The following is a 19561-nucleotide window of genomic DNA, read 5'->3' on the forward strand; positions in this document are numbered from 1 at the left end:
TTTCCCCTTTGAGTTGAATGCTCCCGCATCATACTCCCAAGGTAGAAAAATTTCATGATCTCTTGATCATGTGTTCAGCTCTATGTTTGCCTCGATCCCATATCTTGTATTGTAACTTTCCATTTGCCGTTGCTTCTGTCTGTTGTTCTTCTCCAGGTCTCCACACTTTATGCTGCTTTGCTCCACTAGCTGTACTCTTGCAATCTTCTGCTGTCTTCCTCTTGCTGCTTCTCTTTTGTTTCACTGCTGCTGGTCTCTTCCGGAATTTCTTCATCATCATTCGCCTCATCATTTCAATTTCTTTGTCTAGCAGATTTTCTCCAGCTTCTTCAGTAAGACCTGTACTCACAAAACAATTGTTAGAATAAAAAATATAAGGCATCAGTGCCTCTTTTGCTGCTAGTGTTGTCTCAACTGCCATCATAAGTGTCGCTCCACATGTTGCTCTAGCTGTCACTATGAATGTTGCTGTCATTGATGTTGCTTCAGCTGCCACCATAGATGTTGCTATCGCTGCCTTCATAAATGTTGCTACCTCCCAAACTTCCTGTCCCTCTACAACATTCTTTTGCTCATCATATTTCAGCCACTTCTTCTTAAGCACTTCATCAACATGCTGTAAATTATAGCCTTTGTCTTCTTCTTCAATCACTATGGCTTCATCCTGTATTTCTGTAGCAGCTTCAAAATTTTGTACGCCAGTCTTCTCTTGGTTATTTAAGCAAGCCAACTCTTTATTGTCACTCATGGAAACAATCCTCTGGCTATGGGACATAACTTTCTCATCTTCTAACCACAACAGTTCTCCTTCTCTTGAGACAATTCCAAGTGATGGACTTTCTTCTTTATTACCTATAAACACAGCCAAATTAAAATCAGAGGGCTCACATGTCTCACTTGTTGATTCAGTTACCAAGTTTTCTCTCTGTAGTTCCAAGTCTTTTTCAGGACTCAAGAAATCTTCATTAGCTTTCTCCTCAATACGCTGCTCTGAGTTCTTTTCCCACTTCTCTATCATCACATTAGTATGCTGATTTACCCTCACCATGAGACTGTTAGCTAGTCCTTCCTTCTTACCATCTCCTGCTTTATGACTGTCATTCATAAAGACTCTCTTCCCTTGTTTCTTCATCCAATAAGTCCTCTGTCTCTCCAACTCTCTTCTCTGGAGATCTAGTTTCCTATACAATTCAACAACTTCATTAGGAGTAGACCTTGGAAATTTCACATGATTTTCCATACGTCCACTAGTGTTTGACCAATCATCAGCTGTTCCTTCTCTTTCTGCATCAACATCCTGATTAGACTCCTTCTTCCCCATCTGCTTCTGAGATCTTGCTAACTCATTATCGATCTGAATAGCCTTTAGGTTCAATTCTTCTTGCACAAACTCTAAAGCTTGTTTATCTTCCTGTTCTGTACCTGCAAACATGCGCAACTCATTAGTTTTTAAATCATGAGACTTTTCAATCTTGACTGCTTCTTCCATTGCTTCTTTTCGAACAAATCTGCATTTGGAATCTTTAATTCCCATCTCTGGCATAAGAACTCTAAGCTCCTTCTTTAGTAGGGCAATCTCAATTTTCCCCAACTTCCTCTGCAATTGTTGCCAAATCACTCTCTTTCCCTTCAGTGGAAAGATCCATTTTCTATTTTCTGCTCTTGTAGCCATTCTTCCAGTACCTGCAATTGTACCTTCATTATTGCAATCTCTCTTTCTCGAACTCCTGCAGTCATCTCATTTCTGTGCCATTTCTCTAGACCTCTTCTCTGATTCTCCATGATCAACTTCTCCAGCTGTATATAAGACCCATCTACCTTCTGCTTTTCCAGAACATAATTTTGATTCTGCTGGTCTTTTTCCTTCTTCATGACAATATCAGCCAATTGTCTTTCACCTGCAAACATCCACAAATTGTCAGATTTAAAAATATATGACCCTTTGGTCTTACTTGAAGTTTCAGTCTTCAAGCCTTCATCTTCACTATCTCCCAGAAATTCTCCTTGTTCTGGTTCACAGATGTATTCTTCCATTTCAACTTCCTCTGGACTTATATTCTTGCCATTTACCTTGGCATCCTCTTTCTTATGTCCTCTACCGTGGCTTTTTCCTGAACCTCTGCTATGACTATCAGTAGTCATCTTCTCCTTCGCCATGAGTTCCTCACCTATGAGTTGCATGAAGCCTCTACCACAGCAAACTCTCTTGCTGCCACTTACCTCACCAATCCTTCCCTCTGGATCTGGTCTTTTGGTAATCATTGGTCCTCTGCTGGAACCTTTCGAGCATCCTCTACTGCTCCTGTAGGCTTCTATTATCTGCAACTTTCTTCAACCTTTGTTGATTCTCCTTTGCAACAAGCCTCTGCAACAGCTAGTCCTCCTGGCTGCAATCTTACCTCACTAAGTTCTCCTTACTTAGTCCTTTGGTAAGCACGGTCCTTTGTCTGGAACCTTCTCCTGAGCAACACCTTTGCTCCCTCTAGGCTTCTGCAATCTCCTCTCTCCTGAGACCACTTCAGTTGTCTTCTTTATCCAATTCCTTATTGGATTCTTCAGGTTCACTGCCACTTCTCTGCAACCATAAACTTCAATTCACAAATTTCAAATCAGGAAATCATCTTACCTTTAAGATCTTGCATGATCTCGTCCTCCCTTTGTTTCTTCAATCCTGTTCACTCGTGTAGTTTGCATATCAAAAAAAAATCATTTATCACACATTCAAAGAAACACACTTCAGTTCTCGACTGTACTCATTCAATAAAACAAACTTCTTCAACAAGGTATTCCCGCTCTGATACCACCTGATGATGCAGCCCAGGCCGCAAATACCAGGATCCTCTGACAACCATGCATATAAACCATGCACTTCAACACACGCCAGAGTGTACACTTGAATTTTCGGAAGCTTACTTCAAATCGTTGTAATCTCATGACTTATAAAAACCATGCTTGGAATTAAACACACGGTGCTATGATAACCATACTCGTTTACACACAATGCTCTTCAAGAAATTCTCAAAATAAACATATTGAGAATGACCATGCGCATACCATATATATATATACCTTCCCTTTCCTTGATGTCGCCGCTGCTTATAGTCTGGCCTTTATTTTAAACAAAATCTCGAGTGCACGGATAGGCAGCTATATCTCTCCGTTCCCTATACTGTTCGGTCCTCATAAACATAAGTTGCAATCGCCCAACAAGGACTTGCTGTATTCCGAATTCACGGAACCTCGGACTCGGCGATGTATATATACACAGCAAATTATCTCTTTCCGCCTCCTACATCCAGAACTCTCCTTATTACGCTGTGGATTCAGTTCAGCTTTGCATGGGCTTCGAACTTCGATTTTAACGCGGAAGCTAACCATTGTAACCTCCAGATCTGCATGAATGCAAAACTGTGGTCCTTTCGCCTCGCCCTCATAGTAATATCATGATGTAAAATCTCTTACAACCAGTTCCAAAGTCTCTGGCGCCGGATAGTCTCGAACAGGAATGATAAACCTACGTAACTGTAATGTCCAAGGCGATGCTATCATCACATGAAAGCCAAGCGGATCAACAGTTAACAGTAATTGCGCGTTGAAAAAACGATATCCACCATTCAGTCAAAGAATTAAACATGCATATACAGCGTTTAGAATTCGCTGTCCGCCCACTAAGTCAATATAGAGTTAAATATATATCAAAGGAAATTCAATGGTGCCATGGGGAGGCTGCGGAAGTTCTAAAGCCATTACATAAACTTTCCCATAATTAACATTGCCATTATTATGCGCAAAACAGAGGATTTTCATCTGATTGTAATGAAATCAAATTTGAATGCCGGTTTAATACGCACAGTCAAATAGTAAGCAGAGAAATAAAAAGGCCATTCACGCCTTCCAATCCATAGTTAAAATCAACTATTGGATACATGCACAGTATCATATCTCAGAATTCATTAAACGCAACCATGGTCATCCAGAACTGAATTCAACATACTCATATTTACATAAAACAAGCATTCACAATAGTTCTATTCATGGCTAGATATGCAAATCTATGGCCCTTTTACAAACTGCCCGAAGGCTCCCAAGGAGAACCCTTGCTCACTCCTCACACTCACTCCTCACACACGCTCCTTCTCTCAATGCCTTTGAGCTCCATAATTTATTAAACTTAGCATGATCTAAAAATCCTAAAATCACTCAACTAAAGCTCATGCAATGCATACATATGGCAAAAGCATCCCTTCAGCTTTATTCTGTCTTTTTCCCTTGTTCTAAAATAGAAAAGCTTTCCTTATCACTTAATGGTCCATATCCATTCCTTTTATGCCTAAAAGCTCTCCTAGTTTTATTTATTTATTTTGAGAATATCTAAGTAACTTGGAATTTAGGAAACTAATGCATGACCCCTATGTCTATTATTTACAATAATTTCCCCTTTGAGTTGAATGCTCCTGCATCAAAGGCTGAGCAGGGGAAGGAAAAGAGGCTCATTCTCGATGGAGTTCCCGATCACATGTTCTCACACTTGCAGGGCAAGGATACAACCCGAGATATGTGGGAATCCTTGTCTTCTCTGTATGAAGGCTCTTCCGAACAACGGAAGATCTATTTAGAGAAAAAGTTGCTGCGGACTTTGATGCAGAAAGGAGAAGGGGTGAATGTCTATCTTCAATGTCTTCAGGACACTAAAGACCAGCTTGCTGCAGTGGGGTCCACTCCTCGGCCAACCGCGATGGTGAGGATAGCCCTGAATAGATATTTTTCGTCCAAAGTATATTAGGCAGGGAAAAACTACCATCATGGGAGGAGATGTAGGCAGCTCTTCAATAGGAGGAGTTAAGGAGGGACCTAGTAAAGGTCAACCTCAATGGCAACAATGGGAGTGGAACAAAGACAAAGGAGGAGGAGGAAAACACAGCTCTAGCGTTGAAGGGACAGCATAAGACGAAGCGAAAGAAGGTCATTTCGAAGGTGAAATGTTTCAATTGTAGTGAGATGGTCCATTATGCATCCCAGTGTCCTTTGAAGAAAAAGGATAAGGATGAGAAACATGATCCTAAGGCCACTTCAATAAAGATTGATGAAGACGAGTTTGCCATGAGTGCCCTCACATCTCCAAGAGGGAGATGGGGCGATATTGAGCTATAATCAGGAGGACTACATGTGGGCAGGATCCTTGAGGAGTCCAACTCTTGGATCAATTCCTTGCTAAGGGAGCCAAAAATTCAACAGTAGTGAGATGGAATTAGTGTCAAATGATGCAGTGGATTGTTTGGAGGATAGATGTAGTAGCCCGATACCAGGAGCTGATCAACATAGAGAAAGGTTGGCAGTAGTGCAGTTGGAATAGTGCAAAAATTAGCAATAGCATAGAAGATTCAGAGGGTCAGAGACTAGAGCAGTCAGATTCCAACATCCATGGTATTATGTTGAACACAGTTAAGTTTAGCTAATTTTGGATTTTTTTTAGTTGCTTCTATCATCAACTAAGTTGCAATATGGATGCAGTGTTTGTAGTGGCAGTGCTAGTAGCATAGCAGATGCAACATTTGTAGTATAGATCCAAAAGTGGAAGTGGCAGTGTCATGGACAATAGTGCAATAGTAACATCAACACAATGTTGGTGGCAACAACAGTGCAAAAAAGGGGGTGCTTTTGAAATAGACCAGCATGCACGTGGATATTGTTGCTAGAGCACTTTCCTCGCTAAGAGGGAGTGTTAGTTTTTGGTAGCATCGGAAGTGCTCCAGCCTTGAAAATTGGTGGAGAGGCTAAGGCACATGAGTTCCAAAGAACCAAAAATCCGTTTGGTGAAATTCCACTGAGATTATATTTTATTAAAATAATTAATATTTTTAATGGAGTTCCTAAGTCTAAACTTAGGGAAATTAAAACATTAATGGGTATTAATCAAAATATGGGTGAGAATGATCTAGAAGACAGATCAAGTCATGTGTTAATCTTAGCCATTGATTAGAGACTTAATCTCAGTCGTTGAAGTCTCAACTGGAAAAGTATAAGATGGAGGCTTGGGTTTCATTTGGAAACACACACAGAGAGAATGAATTGATCTAGAGTTCGATTTCTAGGGCTAGGAAGCTGAGAAATTCAAACTAGGTGATCATTTTGCAGTAGAGGGGTAGTGAGAATCCAGGAGAAGGACTTTCCGGAGAATACTGACAGAGAGGTGGAGAGAGCTTACAGAGAGGTGGTGTAGTAGCCGGGAGAGTTGATGTTGGGCCAGTCTGGGCACACTGAGTCTTGACGCAGATCCAAAAAGGACTATGCAGAGGGAAAAGTTGCCTGGCACGTAGAAGCCGGAACTGCGGGAAACAACCGAAACTGGTAGGAATTTCTAGAATAGACGGGATAGCTGACGCAAAGGGTAGAAGAGCTAATGCAGGGCCTATGCAGGGTCGGCGCATAAGTAGTCAAGGTTAGCCAGTCTTGTGTCGGATCAGCTAAAATTTTGCAGGGTGAAGTGAGGTAAAACTCAATCATATTTTCCGCCAGTATTTTCTCTGTAAAGGATTTCTTGATGAGCATCCTAGATTTGTATTTAGATATTTCTCTTGCATAATAATAAACCCTCAGAACTACGGCACCGATCTTCAGCATTGGGTTTTTATGGGGACTATTGTGTCCAATAATAAGTGTGTCTTATGTATCTTATTCTTTGCTCTATTTTCTATTTCATGAGATCAAATATTTAATTAGTGGAGGTTGCAGAAGTAATTTGCTTTAGTATTCAAAAGAATAACTTGATGAATGTAATTTAAAAATCAAGTAGGTGAAGTAGATTCATATTTTCCGCAGTAGGGGTTCCTTCAGTGTAGGAATTTTCACACGATGGTCAAACCACAACTTAGAATAACCAAAACCCAACCAAGAACAAATAGTTCCCATTGATGAAATGGATTTATCCTTTTCTACTTTGAGGGTACCTATACAGGATTTGAAAAACACAAGTGATCCCTCAAAATTGTCTCTTGCAAGTTCATTAAATTCAATAGTATCATCCATTTCCAATGGATAGTGCTAGTTAACCAATATTTCTTATTACAGACCTAGGATGTATGAGCGCTATAGAACTAGTCTTAATAAAAACCAAATTTGATACATTAACATTGCTAAACAAGAGTTTTTGTTGGTTTTCACTTACCCAAGGAATGAAAAATGTTACGAGTAAACAAAACACACATTTGTATGGACTGGTGGACATACCAACCATTTCAATAAAATTGGATGGATAGGTGATTCATGGTATTTGATAAGCCTCCTTATAATAATAGGGAGGTACCTCTATATTTCTTAAGAAAGTTATGGGAAAAGTTCAGGCTAGGACTCCATATAAACTACTTTGACATGGGAGAAACCCAAGGGGTGGATCGTGAGTCTACACAAGATACATAAAATGCTAGGTGCAACCTAACACTAGGTCCTTGTCCACTTAGACGAAGGAATAATGCCCCTACCCAACATCCTCTGGTAATGGAAATCATTTTTTTTTTCTATGTGGTTTGTGGTCCCCAGAGATCGGTGACCGTTAGATCCATAAAATAATTGTACTAGGTAGATATACTTGAAAGAATGTAACAACCTCCGGGGTAAATGTGCATAAAAAAAAACATAATAGGAACATAAATACAATAAACATATCAGCCATCAAAATCCATATGTACATCAGTACATTTGCACATGAAAATCAAAGGTGTTGTAGCATCCATTTTCCTTTTAATTTTACTTTCAATTTTATTACAAAAATGAAAAAAATAAAATATTATGTTGTAGCGAAATAAGGGGAAAAACGAAAATTTGAAAGAAATAACTTATTTTATTTTATTGACGGCTTTTGAATGTGAGAAACCAAAGAGAAGATCTGATCCGTTCGCTTGCAAGGTAACAGATCCGACGACAATCATGTGGGTAACTAGAACGAAGTTTATTTCAGAAATTGGATGCGATGGTGTATGAAATGCAGTTTAATCCGTTGAAGTCCAGATCAATTGCAGTCGTCAATTGAAAGGGACGAGATCCGACGGATATCGTGTCGAAAAGTAATCGGGTTTTATTTTTAAAATCGAACCTGATAAATCTTTAACTAGCAGTTTTTTTTCTTATTGGGTCCGTGTGGGAGTCAAAGGGTTGTTGAAAAAACGAATGCGATAAGGTTTTCTTCAATAGGTTTAAAGTTTCATTGAATTTCGAAGGATCGGGCCATCCATTGATTGGGTTATCGGATGGTGTTCGTGCATAGCTCAGGCAGACATGATAAGTTTATGAACTAGAGTCTAAATCCTTTTCAGTTCCGTGATTTGCCATATTTCGCTTAAATCAACCGATATTGTTGTTTTAGTAAAATAACCAAAGTTAGAGACGAACGACTAAAATTCCAAAGGCAACGGTAATTGGTCAGGTTTCTTTGTGTTTCTGCTAATCAGAACACCCCTGATACATACGTGGGCCCAAGTCCGTGCATGGAGTTTTGTCAAAATGCAGTTTATTGTGTTAAAACAGTTTAACCATTATCATAACATCATCAGCAGCCAAGTCACAGATCTGAATAGTGAACAACCATTCTAAATTCTGTTACTTCTTGTTATTTTATTTTCTTGAGAATGAGGTGTCTTTTACCCTCTAATGTAATATTCTGTAGTGATTTTTACTTTAGACAGTTAGTAGATAGTTAAGTAGTTTGACAGTTTTGGTGATTACCAACTGTCTCATGATGTATAAAAATGAGGAAAATTTACAGAGAAAGGGTTCGAACCTTGGAGAACCTAGAGACTAGGCCACTGTATTCTTGATAAAACGGTTGATTAATGAAAGAATTAGAAGTTTTCCACACATTGTTTGGTATGATTTTGTGACTTCTTTGTTATGTGTGATCATATGTTTTCTTCCTTTAAGTATGATAATGAAGCTGCAGGTATTTATTTGCTTATGTAAATGAAGTTAAAATCGCTTAAAAGAGTGCTCCTATACTTGAAGTTCCTACCTCTGCAATTCTTCTAAGTTATAGATAGTAGTTTCTGTGTAAGACAACATATTGTCTTTAACTTCTCCAAGTGTCACAGATATTAGATTCTGTGTAAAACAACATATTGTCTCTGACTTCTTCAAGATTTCTTCATTCCTCATTTATATTCAGCAATCAAATGGCATTCTGAAATTTTCATGTCACCTAAGTATTAAGGGTTAAAAAAATCAAGTCTTTTAGGTCCTTCATTTAAGAATACAACATACAATTAAGTGACAATAATTATAAACATTAATGTCTTAAGCACAATTTCTGCACAGCCAGGAAATTGGTTTCTTAAGGGACAACATTAATTAGCACAGTTGCTGGGGAGAGAAGACATCAATACTTTTCATAGGGTTTTTAATATTTTCCTTTGGTTTTTCAGTGAGGAGGAAATATTTGGCTGTATTGATCAAAGAATAATAAATCTGGCTTCGAAGAGACCCCGTACAAGGTCAGATACCTCACAGCAGAAAGTTCAAGCCCTTTCAGATCCTGAGAGGCTAGTTTCCAAGAGGGGTGGAAGGCCTAAAACTCCACTTACACCACGTCCTACACTATCTGCACCAGGCATCAGTTCATCACATCTTTCGCATTCATCTTTTATTGACCAAGAGTCACCTTTTACATCCAATTCATTTCAAGAACCCAACTGTCAAGAATAGTCTTTAGAGTCTACTTCTTTTTTAGTATTTGCTATAGTTATTCAGCTTGAACCTATAACTACATTACCACCTTTTCACACTCCATTTACTCCTCAGTTAGGTTCCACATCTGCTGTTAATCAAGGTTAAGTAAACTCAGGAGCAAATATGGTAGCACTTGCATTTTTAATGAATAGGTATGCACCTATTCAATTGCCACAACAGTTGAATCAAATGCCACAAGAATACTTGAAGATTCTTCCTCGTTTCACAAGGGAGGATGAACAAACAACAGAGAATCATATATCAGTATTTTGTAATTTCGCAGAAAACCTAAATGTTGAACACTTGGATGTTGTTCTAAGACTTTTTGTCCAATCCTTGGATGGAGAAGCAAGCAAATGGTTTAAAGGGCTTCCTAATAACTCTATTACAACATGGGAATAGATGGAGCGCCTGTTCACCCAGAGATGGGGAGAGAAAAGAGACCATGGGTATTCACTCACAGAGTTTAATGCTATCAAGAAGAAGTCTGATGAAAGTGTTGTTGAATTCATGAGAAGGTTTAATAAATTATACAATAGTCTTCCAATGGAGATTAATCCCCCTCCTGCTGGTGCAAAAATAACTTTTGCAGGGGCTTTTGAGTCAAATTTTGGATTTACATTGAGGGAAAGAAGGTCTGCGACCCTTGATCAGATCCAAACTAATGCATTCAGATTCAAACTAATGCATTAGAGATAGAAGCAAATCTGGTGGCTGCAGGTGAAACACCAGAGACACATCCTATCCAAGATAAGGGAAATGCTAAAGTAGAATCCTCTCAAAGTCAAACATTAGAGGATATGAGTAATGTAATTAAAACTTTGTCGAATAAATTGATTAAATTAGAGTTGGAGAGTATGAATTCTCAAAGGAAAGCACAACATAACAAAATTTTTAATCCTCAATATAGAAGACAACCTCTGCAAATTTTATAGAAGGAGAGAAAATATCAAGGTCAGATTCAAGCACCATTATATATAGAAGTAGATCCTGATGAAATACCAGAGCATTCCAGGGACCATGATTATCAGATTTCCACATTGTATGTAGTAGATGAAGATGAACTAGGTGTTGAGGGAGAAGAATATGAATATGCTGAAACAGATGCCATTTATGATGAGAATGAAATTGATGAGTATTGGAAGCAGTTTTATGATTTTATGCAGGCAAAACTACATAGGAAATATGACTTGGGATCAAGGAAAAGGTCTAGAAGTCAAGAAGATGAAGGTGAGCATCAAGTTCCAGCTCCCTTATAGAAGGCGACTCCACAAGAACCACAGCCTGCAAAACAATTGAATAAAGGAAATCAGTAGCAGAATACAAGTAGCGAGGCTCAAATGCTTCAAGGTGAGTCTTCTCAAGACAAAAGTGAAAATTTTCCTTTAGAAAAACTTGTTTCCATTCCACAAGAGATTTCAGCCATGAAGAGAGGTGAAGATGAAAATGAAAGGAATACTAAATAGGGTCATGTGTTTAGTCTAACTAAAGAATTAGAGAAAATCATAATTCAAGTGCCCCTCATAGAGTTGGTCAAAACACCAGTTTATTAGAGAGAGATTGCTGAGTTTATCAATATAAGAGAGAATGTAATGTAAATGACACTGTGAATATGCAGGAAGATAAACGAGTAGTGGTTTTTGGTCCACATGTGGAGGAGGTGGATTCTTCAACCCCTCCTTTCTTCATTTCTCTATTGATTCATGATTTCCTCTCACACAATTGTATGTTTGATTCAGGAGCTTCACATAACCTTATGCCATTAGCAGTGATGAAACAACTAAACTTACAAGTTACTAAACCTTACAAAGACTTGTATTCTTTTGATTCAAATAAAGTCAAGTGTCTAGGGGTCATTAAAGATATGGTGGTGTCACTAGCCCAGATCCTAGCTAGAAGCTTGGTAATGGATGTAGTGGTAGCAGATATCCCTGCTAGGTTTGGAATGTTGCTATCTAGGTCATGGGAGCCAAATTGGGTGGTGTTTTGAAACTAGATTTTACATATGTTGTTATACCAATTTTTGGTGGAGAAGAAAGGAGGTTGTATAGAGAAACTAGATTTGTAAAAATAATCACATAAAATGGGGCAAGTAATTCACCTGTATATAGTTAAGAGAAAGATGATTTTTCTTGCTTCGTGCTGCATGATAATGCAAAATTGGCTGAAGATAACCAGAGGAAACTTGCTTCAGCTAGTGTAAATACAGAGCTACAAACTGAAGGGGTGTGGAAGTGCTTCTTTGATGGAGCCTATTCGAAGGAAGGAACAGGTGTTGGTTTCCTTCTAATTGCACCTGGAGGTAATATGTTCCTTTTTCTTTTAAATTGGAGTTCAAAGAAAGAAAAAATGTGGTAGAATATGATTCCTTGATCATTTCTTTGCAAACAACAAAACAAATGGGAGTCAAGTCAATTTCTGTCTTTGGTGATTCAAAGCTAATTATAAAGCAAATAAAGAACCACTGTCATACAAAACACCCTAGTCTTAGGGCATACAGAAATGAAGTGTGGGATTTGGTTGAGAACTTCTTTGAAGCTTTCAACATTCAGTGCTTTCCAAGAGATGGAAACAGATTAGAAGATTCTTTGGCTATGGTTGCTAGTACTTTTAGGCCTCCTATTAATCCGAAGCTAAGATATGAGGTTGAAATGAGGCACGGGCCTTCTGTTCCTGATATAATAAAGCACTGGCAAATTTTTGAAGATGAATAGCAAATTAAGGAATTATTGACTATGATTGAAGATTTTCAGGGCATAGAGATTGATCAAGATGAAGATGAAGCAATAGAAGGTGCGGAGGTAAGTGGTTTGCAAAATTCTATAGTTGATCAAAATATTATTCAATTGAAAGATAATATTATGCCAAGGGGACTTTTCCCTCTTGAAAGACTTTTTAACTCCAATGATGTAGCTGTTAGTTCACAGAAAATTCCAGACAATGAGCAGATTCAAGATTACAATATTAGAACCTAGGAGGAGCCGAGGTTAGTCAAATTATTCAACGGAGTTCCACCTAATTATAAGGAGAGATATATTAAACTTTTCAAGGACTATGTCGATGTTTTTGCTTAGTCCTATGAGGATCTTAAAACATATGATGTAAGTATTATTCAACACAAGATTCCCTTGAAAGGGGATTAAACCATTTAAGCAGAAGCTCAGGCAGATAAACACTCTTCTTTTACCATTGATTGCAAAAGAAGTCAAAAAGTTTCTTGATGCCAAGATTATAGTTCCACTCAGGTACTCTGACTGGGTGGCCAATTTAGTGCCTGTTGTTAGCACCTAAATCTGCATTAGGCTAAAGGAAGGCAAAAATTAGGGTAACCACAAACCACGCTCAGTCTGGTAGCTAGCCCTACCAGAGCAGGAGAGGGCTCTCTCCGAGTCATGCTCAGTGAATAGATAATCGAAAACGGTCTGAGATGACTTAAAATGAAATATTTACCTTAGGCTAGTAAGTGAATAGGGATTTGGGAAACAATTTTCATGAATGACCGAGCTTCTGGGATGTTATGGGACCGACGCTCAGCAAAGAACAGAGAATTTAATACAAAGGCACATATTATTCCGTGAGGCAAGGTAGGCGGAAAATGTAACAATTTAGTTTGAGGTACCGCGGCATGAATAGATTGCTGAAGAAAGTAAAAAGGGCATAGTGACATGAATCCTTTTCAACAGAAGAATAACACTGAACATGAAATTTTCCCACAGGAAGAGCAATAAAATTGAATTCTACCTAATCTCACTCAGAAAATTTCACTAGAAATGAACATGAATTGAATTATGAAACATAACGTAATACATATGAAAACATAAGAGACACATTTGCTACACTCACAACCACAAGAATCTCATGAAACAGAGCTACTGCCTTTCATTAATTCTCTATCAAAAATACACAGTGAAGAAACAAAGTTTCTTTCCCACACTCTCCCAGAAGTTACAAGCCAACCAACCCTTTGCAAATAACTTGCATACAATATATAGCATTTGTGAGGAAGAGATAGAACACCCAAGGGTTGGAGAGTTACTCGAATCATTGCAAAATGGAGATGGAGAGCCAACCATCAGCTACAGGTGCAGCACTACAAACATGACATTTGGCATGGGTGACCGTTTGCCTTCCTTCGCCACTTGGATAGAAGCCAATCTGGAGAAAAAACACTTTAAATGCCACCTTTGGTGCCAAAAAACCGAAGTGTAGATGAGCGGTCCCACTTGGAGAAGTCGCGAACCGAAATTTCGCAAAACGGAAGCAAATTGGCAAATTTTCCTCTATGCACCGCGCCATTTTCTCTGTGCATCGCGCTACTTTGGGGCCTGTTTTGGGGCACTTGTAGGTGTCCAAAATGTGCCCAAGTGGGCTTGCTGGAAAGCCTGTCCTGTCTACTCTCTAACCCAACTAGAATTTTTAAATTTTGTGCTCATTTTCCCCTCCAAATCTCCATTCTCCGAAGACTACTTTCTGTGTGTCAAAAACGTGGCAGAGAGGCCATTTTTGGGTGTTTTTTGACCTTTAGGAGACTCAGATCTTGTCAAAATTTCTTTCCCAGACACCAGTAGTCATGATTTTCCATGCTGAATCCAAAAATTCAAACCATTCCTCATTTGGATCTCTAGAATTTTAGCGTCGCGCCAGTGGCGTGGCGCACAGGGAGAAAATCCCTGTTTTTTACCCAAAAAATTACCATGTGACCAAAAATTCCCTAAATTTTTTGAAATTTGGGCTGCAGGATCTCTATGGGGTGTTATAATGGGCCAAGTAAGCCTCAGCCAAGATTTGAAGCCGATGTTGCTCTTTTTCCCTTTTTTCCTTTCTTGTTGCTTTCCTTAATTTTGCCTTCAAGTTCCTTATCCGGGCCTGTGCACTCATGTTTCGCAGGCTGTAACGGAAAGCCATGTGTCTCAATAGAGCAAGGTCTTTGCTGGATTTGTCCAGTAGCCTCTCCAAATGCATGTTGACCCTCTCAAGGTTGGCCTCCCGATCCTCATTGATTTCTTGCTCCAAAGATGTGAGCGCAACCCTTCTTCTTTGAGCAGCTTGGCGATGCTCACGAATGATCGTCTGTTGGTCCTCAAGCTGCTTGTTTCTCTGCTCCAGGTACTTCATGTTCCACTTGGCCCTCTCCAAGTTAAGGGATAAGGACTCAATCACTGACTGCTGCTCCTGGATGATCTCTGTAAGCTCCGCATTTGTTGGTTCTGCATCTGTCTCATCATCATGGAGGAGAACAAACTCGGTTTCTTGCTCACCTGATGGCCCTTCCTCCTGCACTGGCTCCTTACCCTTGCCCTGCTCCTGTTATGCTGATGTCGGAAGCGAGGCCCCTTCCACCCTGGGTGGAGATAACACTCGCTTTGCTGCTGCAAATAAGGGTAGACTGCCTCTCTGGTAGTTGATGTATACTGGCATAGTAGCAGTCTCATGTCGCTCATACTGATGAGATGGGCCCCCTATCTCATGCTCTACCTTTGATACTACTTGTGGAGTGCTAAAGAAGTCACGGGAGATGAAGTCCTTCCAAGCAATACCCTGCAATCCCAACTGATGGTCCACCAAAATCTGGATAAGGGCAAAGTGATAAACACTGTTGAGCTGCTGTTGAGGGGTCTTGTGCTGCATGAAATTCTTCATCCTCTCTATGTTCCCGCAGATGAAAAATGGGAGGTTCATCATCTGCACCTAGTAAAGTGCATGAGAAACCTGATGTGATAGGCATAAAGGCGAGAAAACCTCCCCTCACAACTGGAGTATTTCATGATCAATTTCATGATCGGAGCATACTCATCTCTCAAAAATCTGAATGGAAAAACTCTCGTGAGCTGGCTCAAACAGCTGGCTTTAATGTAAGGCTCATAATGATGCCTCTCCACCTTTTTCTTCTTATGCCACCGTTTCTCCAATGTTTGGTATGCCTGTTTCCATTGATATCGTTTCGGGTGTCAATGTGAAAGTGACCCCAGCCAAGATAGATTGTCCTCCATGCAGGTGAAGTGCAAAAAGACGAGCCAACTCGTGATGAACTCTGACATTTGCCACCCTCTGACAAAATTCAAAAAATGCTAAGTGTTGGAAACAAGACATAGCAAGAGGGCATGCCTGCAACTCGGTGAGGGTGTTTGGCTCACCTCTAAGATGTCTGCCACTCCGGTGATGTCTCCTGGGGGCCTGTTCTCCTGAAGCTGTATCACTGTGGGTTTCCTCCTCATATTCTGATGAAACCTCGAATGCCATGACTGTTGTTTGTACACTGAATTTTAGGCTACCCTTTGATTTAAATGAAGCTGGTAGTTGCTTTGACAATCTGCCACCAAGGGGACAATTAAACAGGGAGTATTAGGAAGGGAATGATGTAATGGGAATAGGGGTTATAGGGAGAATTTGTTAGGGACTTGGGAGGAGTTTGGGTATTGTGTTGATGGGGTAGGGTTTGGGATCTTGTGTTGACTGAATAGTGGAGGGATAGGGAGAGGGTTTGGTAGTAATTTAGGGTAGGGGTTTTAGGAAAAATGATAAAGGGGAGATGGGAAAAATGATAGGTGAGGGGAAAAAGGTGAGTGGAGTGAAACCTTGGCACTAACAACACATTTTAACAACCCTAGCCATCATTTTCTTAGTGATTTTTTATGGTTGACCTTATGCATTTTGGTGACATTCAAACATCTCTATAAACACCATATCATTGATAAAATTTGATGAACAGGTGATGTCGTAAGGCCTACCTCTCGATTTGATAGCATTCACCAAAATTTGGAGTGATTTGGCAATGTTTTTCGGCCCCTGGTCTTTGTGCGCCCGCGTGCTGGGTATGCGCCGTGCCTGTGGAAGATTTCAACTGCGGGCAGGCTGCGTGTGCGCCGCGCCCTCTGTGTGTGCCGCGCTCCCGGGTATATGCACCGCACCCTCTAAAACCACCTCCAACTCACTCAAATGCTCACAATCTCGCACTCACACCTTTGAAACGTCTCTCCAAGGCTTGTAATAGCACAATGCCCTTGATTTGGATAAAAACATGTATATATAGCCTTGGAAGAGATGGGTTTAATTTTTTCTTCCTTGAAAACCCATTTTTCTAATGTTGTGTTTTGCACTTTTTCACTGACTTTAAAACACACTGATTTTCACTTTCTCTTTGAAATTTTGGCTCAAATGATGAAATTTTCGGCACATCTTTGCAGGGACTGTATGACAGGACATTTGGCCACGGAAACCATGACTGCATCTGAAAAAGTCAACTGGCAATTTTTTGGAAAATTTTGTCATAAATGACACTGTTTGACTTTTCTTCAAAACAGAGTTTTGAAGAAGAGTCGAAGTCTATCCACATGACGATGAAGCTCTCTGAACCATAGCTGTGTAAGGGCCTCCCTCTGGCCTGCATGGCTTTACTGGACATGTTTCAAAGACCAAATTGATGAATTCCTAGACCTAAACATAGAAAATGACTTTTGTCCTTTAAAGGACCAGACCTTGATTGTCATGGACTTTGGTGATTATTGACAAAATACCTGAGCCAACAGGAGCCAGACATGAGGGGGAATGATTAGCATGACTTTCTCCGTCAGATCATGGCATGCCCCTAGCGAAATGCAGCTGAGTGAATGGAGCGGGACACCTAAACATGAAATGCATAAAGAGTTTTGATCTCTGACGGAGGGCTGACCAGACCGACTCTAACACCTGTAAGGAAGAAGAATGGAGAGATAAGGCTATGTGTAGACTTTAGAAATCTCAACAGGACTTCCTTGAAAGATAACTATTCGTTACCTAAAATGGATCATGTGTTGCAGAAGGTAACAATATCATTCAAGATGTCAATGCTGGATGGGTTTTCTGGGTATAACCAGGTGGTTGTGGATAAAGAAGATCAGAAGAAGACTACATTCACAACTCCTTGGGGAACCTTTATGTATGCTAGAATGCCTTTTGGGTTGATGAATGCAGGTGCTACATTTCAGAGGGCTATGGACATTGCTTTTGTGGGAGATAAGTTTGTAGTGATATACTTGGATGACATCATTGTTTTCTCTAAGTCTGATGAGGAGCATCTAGACCTTCTAAAAAAGACTTTTGAGAAATGTCAAAGATTTGGGCTTTCCTTGAATCCTAAGAAGTCCATTTTTGCTTTGGAGGAGGGCAAACTGCTGGGGCACATTGTTTCTAGAGATGGAGTGAAGATAGATTCCGCAAGGGTGCAAGCTGTGCAGAAAATACCTTTGCCCAGGAGTAAGAAGGACATTCAAAATTTTCTGGGAAAAATAAACTTTTTAAGGAGGTTTGTGTCCAATTATGTAGAAATTGTAAAAGAAATTACTAATATGTTGAAGAAAGAGAATGAAGTGCATTGGACAAAGGAAGCTAGAGAGTCATTCTCTAGGATTAAAGAAGCATTGCAAGCTACTTCAGTCCTAATAAGTCCTGATTATCAAAAACCTTTCCAAGTTTTTTCATTTACATCACCTAATTCAATAGTTGTTGTCTTGTTGCAGAAAAATGATGAAGAAAAGGAGCAGCCAGTTGCTTTCTTTAGCAAGATTCTCAGAGATGTTGGAATAAAGTATAATATTCTTGAAAAATAGGTATATGCTTTGGTAAAATCCCTAAAGGCCTTTAGGACTTATGTACTGCAGTCACAGATCATTTCTTATGTGCCAAATGCTGCAGTAAAGGATGTCTTATTTCGGAGTGATGTAGAAGGAAAAAGAGGAAAATGGATAGGCAAGATCCAAGAGTATGACTTGGACATAAAGCCCACAAAGCTGGTGAAAGTGCAAGGATTGGCAAAATATGTTGACAGAGTCAAACTTTTAGGCATTGGGAATCAACTTGCTAACACCTGTGAATGAAGAAATAATTGAAGAAGGTGAAGAAAAATCAGACTCAGGTATGAAGATCAGGTATAAATTTTTATGTTCAGAATGGTACAAGCACATAGTCCATTATTTTTGTTTCCTTTCTTGTCCTCAATCTTTAGATAGAAAAAAGTATAGAGAATTAAAGATCAAAGGCCAACCATATGTGATTGTTGAGGGCAGATTGTATTGGAAGGATCCTGTAGGAATTTTGTTGTTATTTTTAACGGAGGATGAATTTAAAGAGACCATTAAAGATTATCTTGAGAAGTTATGTGGAGGACATTATAGTTGGAAGGCTACTGCACACAAAATCCTCCAGGAAGGGTTTTATTGGCCTACTCTATTTGGTGATACATATAAGTTTGTCAGAAGCTGTCAGAAGTGTCAGCTTTTTGCTTAGAAGAAGAGGTTAGCTCCCTTGCCTCTGATCCCAATCTTCATAGAAGAACCATTTAGATAATGGGGACTGAACTTTGTTAGAGAGATTAACCCACCTTCAAGTGGACAACACAAGTGGGTTCTCACAACTACTGATTATTTCACTAAGTGGGTAGAAGTTATACCTACTAAAAGGGAAAATGACCAGGTGGTGATGAAGTTCTTAGAGGAGAATATTTTCAGCAGATTTGGATGCCCTGTCAAAATCATAACAGACAATGCTCAAGTCTTCAATTCAGGTAAGTTTATTACTTTTTGTCAAAAGTATAATGCTATGTTATCCCATTCAACAACTTATCATCCACAAGGAAATGGATTCGTTGAATCCACTAACAAGACTTTGATGAAGATCCTTAAGAAAACTATTACAGAGAACCAAAAAGACTGGGATTCTAAGTTAAATTTTGCTCTATGGGTTGCTAGAGTGACTACAAGAAGGTCCACAGGCAAATCACCTTTTGATTTAGTGTATGGAACTCAAGCTTTGTTCCCAAGTCAGCTTGTGAAGCCTGTGATTGTAATGATTCAGGAGTCAAAAGAAGAGCCCA

Source organism: Pinus tabuliformis, chromosome 9 (genome assembly GCF_031772625.1).
Source record: "Pinus tabuliformis cultivar Carrire ecotype Pingquan chromosome 9, CPIR1, whole genome shotgun sequence".
Lineage (NCBI taxonomy): Eukaryota > Viridiplantae > Streptophyta > Pinopsida > Pinales > Pinaceae > Pinus > Pinus tabuliformis.